General features: G+C 45.2%; 1 protein-coding gene across 1 annotated transcript in view; it reads left to right on the top strand.

The window, feature by feature from the left end:
* The first annotated feature begins 990 nt into the window (after positions 1 to 990).
* Positions 991 to 6,000, top strand: part of plppr2a (phospholipid phosphatase related 2a) — a 59,732-nt gene continuing 54,722 nt past the window's right edge. Inside the window, 1 exon segment of the mRNA XM_063904904.1 lies at positions 991 to 1,314. The gene's annotated coding sequence lies outside the window, so the exon portion shown is untranslated.

The following is a 6,000-nucleotide window of genomic DNA, read 5'->3' as shown; positions in this document are numbered from 1 at the left end:
ACCACAAGAACATCAGGATTCATTGCCTCTTTCTTGATGTTTTATTGTTCATAAAATATTGATCTGGAGCTGTGTGCACATAAAAAAAGGCTAGTGGCTGGCTATTAATGTCTCTGAGGTAATGCTATATTAATGAAGAGTGGGCAAGGCAGGAGCCACCAGCCGCCCGGCTCCAGAAACAGAAACGCCCGAGGTTAACCTCTTGATTCATTCAGCACCTCGGGGTCTCTCTGAGCGGCAAGAGTCCGCCTGTCCTGTGCGTCAGAATCGACTTCGTTTTAAGGTTAGCATTTAGCAGCTTTACAGTCAAAGTTGAGGCATTGTCTTAATATAAGTTCCTCTGAATCTCACCATGAACAAAACTCTTTGAGATTGTCACCTTCAACACACACACACACACACACACACACACACACACACACACACACACACACACACACACACACACAACCACACTGTCCAGCCAGCTATGCTAACCCCTCTCTGCTACCAGCTCTGTGTCCTGTGATGTTACATGTGCTCCAGGAGTGTTAGATCAATAGCCATGCATCATTAATATACATCCAGACACACACACAACACACACACACACACACACACACACACACACACACACACACACACACATATACACACGCAGGCTCCTTTCCCCCCTATATTCTGCAGCATCCGTCCTTCTCCCCTCTAATGTTTGGGTCAGGTTCATGTCCTCTACCTCCATTCATGAAGAGGGAGGAGAGGGGGAGACGGGGGGGGGGGGGGCGTGGATGGAGGGAGATAAGGGGGAGAGATGGACAGAGGTAGATAGAAGGGGAGGGATGGAGAGGAAAAAAACAAGCTTTGAATACAAATGAGCTGACACACATAATGCATTCCCTCCCTCCCTCCCTCTCCTCCCTCCCTCTCTCTCTCTCACACACACACACACACACTCTTACTCTCTCTCTCACACACACACATGTTCCTGCACTCTCCTCCGTGCCTCCTCATTGGACCGATGCACGCTGCACAGGAGGCAATTTCGGCCACTTAATTTATTACTCATCATCGCCCGGTTGTTGGTCGGAACAAGCTAATTAAAAGAGGAGGGTGTGTGTGTGAGAGTGAGAGTGTGTGTGTGTGTGGAGGATTGGGAGACGTTGGAGCTTCCGTCTCTCACGCTTCACCGTGGACCGAGAGGGGGGAGAGTAGAGGAGGAAGAAGACCGAGGACAGCTGGATGGAAGGAGGTTTTTTTTTGAACACCACAATCTGATCTGACATGACCACCGCATAGGAATCAGGTGCCACGGCAACCGTCAAGCACCGAGACGAGGTAAGGAGGGAGGAAAGGAAGCAAGGAAAGGTTACTTGAAATGCCTAAAAAAACACGTTCTGCTGTTAACATATCACACGTCCCTTTCTGGTATTTGAGTGTGTGTGTCTGTGTGTGTGTTTTGGTTAGGGGGGGAGTGTCCCAATGTGTGTTTCGCCTTGGTATTCCCCAAACAGAAGCCCTTAATTATCCAGCGCCGGGTAAATCCTATTATGGATTAACTCTCCTCCTTGACTTTGTCCTATTAATAGTAGAGGAGGGAATGCCGTGTAGTACAAGGAGAGGAGGCGTTTGTTTGTTTGATGTTTGTTTGTGACTCAACCCAGGTGTGTTGTTTGGCACCGGACTTCCTGTACTGCATGTGGATGATATGCATGATAAGAGCATGCAGTGTGACAAAAAGGCTCACACACCACCACACACACAGAAATTCCAGCACCACATGAGAGCAAATGGACAGTGACAGCACTGGGCTGCAGGTAAAAGCTCAAATCAAAAATGCTGGAACAATGTTCTGCAGTCCGAGCCTTAAATATTTAGGCTATGGGAGATGTAGCACTCAGATATAGACGGACAGCTGAGTGACATTTGGTATTTCAACGCTGCATTGCTGCTGCACAGACCTGGATTTATGCACAAAAAGCTAGAGCATGATCCAGATTGTTGTACCCAATTAGCCTCCTCAAGTGTGTGTGTGAGTGTGTTTTCACATGCAGTGTGTGTGCTGGATGTCCTGGGGCAGGGTGTTGGACTGCAGAGGCAGCAGAGAGGACATATGGCTGCCTGAGCTTCTACCCTTATGACTGGGGTCCTTAAAGGAGCAGCAGAGGATTCAAATGTCCTGCTCTCTCCACGATTAAATGTGTGTGTGTGTGTGTGTGTGTGTGTGTGTGTGTGTGTGTGTGTGTGTGTGTGTGTGTGTGTATGTGTGTGTCGGCTAATTCAACTTTCCCCTCTGCAGCTCCACCATTTTGATTTCAGTTCCCACATGTTTTGGTTGTGTCTCTGTAATTGTCATTGTTTCCCTCAGATGACACACATCTGTCTCCTGCACACCCACACACACACACACACACACACACACACACACACACACACACACACACACACACACACACACACACACACACACACTGTGTTGACAGGTAGCTTTGATTTCCTCTGATTGATAGATGGACAATCAGATTAGCCCCCTTTCACTCTGACCTTGCTAATAAGATCAAAACCAGCTGGACAGCCTCCTCCATCCAAATCTCTAATACGTGCACAAAAGCTACGTGCATTTTAACCAGCATGCAACTGTGATGCATAGGTCGAATCTGAGCCAGGCTGCAGTCAGGACTTCTGGGGCATCCTACATCCCCTTTCATAGCATCAAATAACTTGTTAAAACCACACTTATTACCAAAACTTGTCTGAGACAGCATGAAATATAGAATAGCCTCTGTCACTCAAAGGTTTCTCGTGAAGTTAAATTTGGGCACCGACTGTCGTCATCTTGGCACTGACGACTCCATCTAACTCGCTAATCCAATAATGGGTAAGAGGAGGATCATTGGAGGTGGTTTTGGCGAGCAACATGTGAGCAGAACCTGTCACTTAAACTGGCCACGTCTTCCCATGTGCATAGAAAGACTCAGTATGGTTTGAAGTGGGAAAAAATCCACCAGCAGCCCCTCTCTTTGTGTCAGCTGTTTGCCGCTGATCTTGTAGAGTTGAGTTGGTTTTCAGCTTTCTTCTCAGCTACGTGCAGTGGTTAAGAATGACATTGTTAGAGCCTTGAGAGTGAAGGTGTGGGCCAGACAGCACAATGGGTTTAAAGGCACCGAAACATTTCTGGAAAAAGCTGAGGAGAGCTGCAACGAGGTTATGTTTTTTCGGGTTGGTTTGATGCTTTTTTTGTCCGTCTGTCAGCAGTAGAACTACAGCCCCTAAAACTTGGAGTAAGGGTGTAGCTTGGACCAAGTAAGAACCAATACAATTCCTGAACGGATCTAATAACAGGGCGACAGCACACCTTATTTTTTACTTAGGGAAACAACCTTGACTTCTTCAAGTTCTCTGTAGGTTCACTACAACGAGAAACACCTTTGACATAACGTTATTGTACATTCATTGATTTTGGAAGCTCTAAAAACTGAAGATATATGTCCGGATTTGGAGGCTTTGGAGTTAAATACTGAGTAATTAATGACACTTTCAAGAAACTTGCCCAACACTGATTTGAATGACCTTTAGAAATGAAGTGTAAGCCTCTAACTCTGTGTCCCTATTCTGCATATTGAGCAGAAGACAGATTTTCTCTCATACATCATCATCTTGTCATCAGTACTCAGCGAACACTTCTGAGAAAATTTCTCTCACACCAAATGTGCGTGGGACAGCTCAGAAGCCTTGCACGCTCCCGTGGAGAAAACAAGCTTTCGTTCTGTGCGTTAAAACCACCCCTCGCTTGGTGTCCCACTTATCAGTTCTTAAACATCAAAAAGCTTCCACACTTCCTCGCCACCCGAGTGGTTCGTACGGTAAAACTGTTCTTATCTGCCACCACCGACTCATGCATGTTTGTGCTTTCTCAGCCGTTGGCCCAAAAACTGTGGAGGAGAGCCTCTTTGTTCTGCCTCCCCCTGAGGGGAAGAAACACTGAGAAACACTTCCCATCAGCCTTCAGTGGAGAAGAAACAAAAACCAGTCCTCTGTTTCTCTGACTGTTGGTTTCCGTTACCTGGGGCTTCTTGCTTGTTCACCCTGGCAGCCTTTACTCTTTTGCATGGATTTCAGGTGTATATCAGTATGTAGAGTCTCTACTTTAAAGAGTCCTCTCCTGCTGATGTTCAGGTGTATATCAGTATGTAGCGTCTCTACTTTAAAGAGTCCTCTCCTGCTGATGTTCAGGTGTATATCAGTATGTAGAGTCTCTACTTTAAAGAGTCCTCTCCTGCTGATGTTCAGGTGTATATCAGTATGTAGAGTCTCTACTTTAAAGAGTCCTCTCCTGCTGATGTTCAGGTGTATATCAGTATGTAGCGTCTCTACTTTAAAGAGTCCTCTCCTGCTGATGTTCAGGTGTATATCAGTATGTAGTGTCTCTACTTTAAAGAGTCCTCTCCTGCTGATGTTCAGGTGTATATCAGTATGTAGCGTCTCTACTTTAAAGAGTCCTCTCCTGCTGATGTTCAGGTGTATATCAGTATGTAGCGTCTCTACTTTAAAGAGTCCTCTCCTGCTGATGTTCAGGTGTATATCAGTATGTAGCGTCTCTACTTTAAAGAGTCCTCCCCTGCTGGTGTTCAGGTGTATATCAGTATGTAGTGTCTCTACTTTAAAGAGTCCTCTCCTGCTGATGTTCAGGTGTATATCAGTATGTAGTGTCTCTACTTTAAAGAGTCCTCTCCTGCTGATGTTCAGGTGTGTATCAGTATGTAGTGTCTCTACTTTAAAGAGTCCTCTCCTGCTGATGTTCAGGTGTATATCAGTATGTAGAGTCTCTACTTTAAAGAGTCCTCTCCTGCTGATGTTCAGGTGTATATCAGTATGTAGAGTCTCTACTTTAAAGAGTCCTCTCCTGCTGATGTTCAGGTGTATATCAGTATGTAGTGTCTCTACTTTAAAGAGTCCTCTCCTGCTGATGTTCAGGTGTATATCAGTATGTAGTGTCTCTACTTTAAAGAGTCCTCTCCTGCTGATGTTCAGGTGTATATCAGTATGTAGTGTCTCTACTTTAAAGAGTCCTCTCATGCTGATGTTCAGGTGTATATCAGTATGTAGTGTCTCTACTTTAAAGAGTCCTCTCCTGCTGATGTTCAGGTGTATATCAGTATGTAGTGTCTCTACTTTAAAGAGTCCTCTCCTGCTGATGTTCAGGTGTATATCAGTATGTAGTGTCTCTACTTTAAAGAGTCCTCTCCTGCTGATGTTCAGGTGTATATCAGTATGTAGCGTCTATACTTTAAAGAGTCCTCTCAGTGAAAGCCAGAACCTGCTTTCTTTGACGGTGAAATTGGCAGCTACTTTTACTTACAAGTCTCACAGAGTCGAACCAACCCCTCTCTAAAAGAGCAGTCTTGGTTGGCACGTTGTATTGTTCGGAGGACTACTAAGAGCTTGGCTTCATGCCTTATTCATCCCCCAGGCCTATTCTTTCCACCAGCGTTGAAGGAATTAGGAGGAAAAAAGCTCCCCGGCACATATCACACTCACACTCACCGGCAGAACAGAGGTCAACCTGACAGCTCCTCGGAAACAGAAAGACTTCTACCTCCCCTTGTCTTCCCTATATATTGCATGAGTGTTTTAAAACCTGCCCAACAGAGGACTCCGGGTCAACGCCAAGTCTCTGAAAAGAAAGTTTCTGTTCAGCAAAGTAATAGATAAAAACCTTAAGGCAAACACTACATTTTGCTGAGCACTCATCCTCACTTTTGGGAAGGTTTGACAACAGGGATTACACATACTGCTGGAACATTACTTTGAGGAAACTTCCCTAATTTCCTCTTTCGTTAATCTATTTTTATCCAGTTTAAGTCGCAAACAGCTTGGTCACGTCAAACTATGACCCCCTACAAACCCTCTGGCATTGGTTCTGGATGTTTAGAGTGGCTTCTAATAGCCCTAGTAATTAAGACGGGGGTAGATAAGGAAGTCAGATGACGTATAAACGATGTGAAAGTCCGTCTATAGGAAATT

This window comes from Eleginops maclovinus, chromosome 16, assembly GCF_036324505.1.
Source record: "Eleginops maclovinus isolate JMC-PN-2008 ecotype Puerto Natales chromosome 16, JC_Emac_rtc_rv5, whole genome shotgun sequence".
Taxonomy (NCBI): Eukaryota; Metazoa; Chordata; class Actinopteri; order Perciformes; family Eleginopidae; genus Eleginops; species Eleginops maclovinus.
The sequence above is the reverse complement of the archived record's forward strand: the minus strand, read 5'-3'. Positions and strand labels throughout refer to the sequence as shown.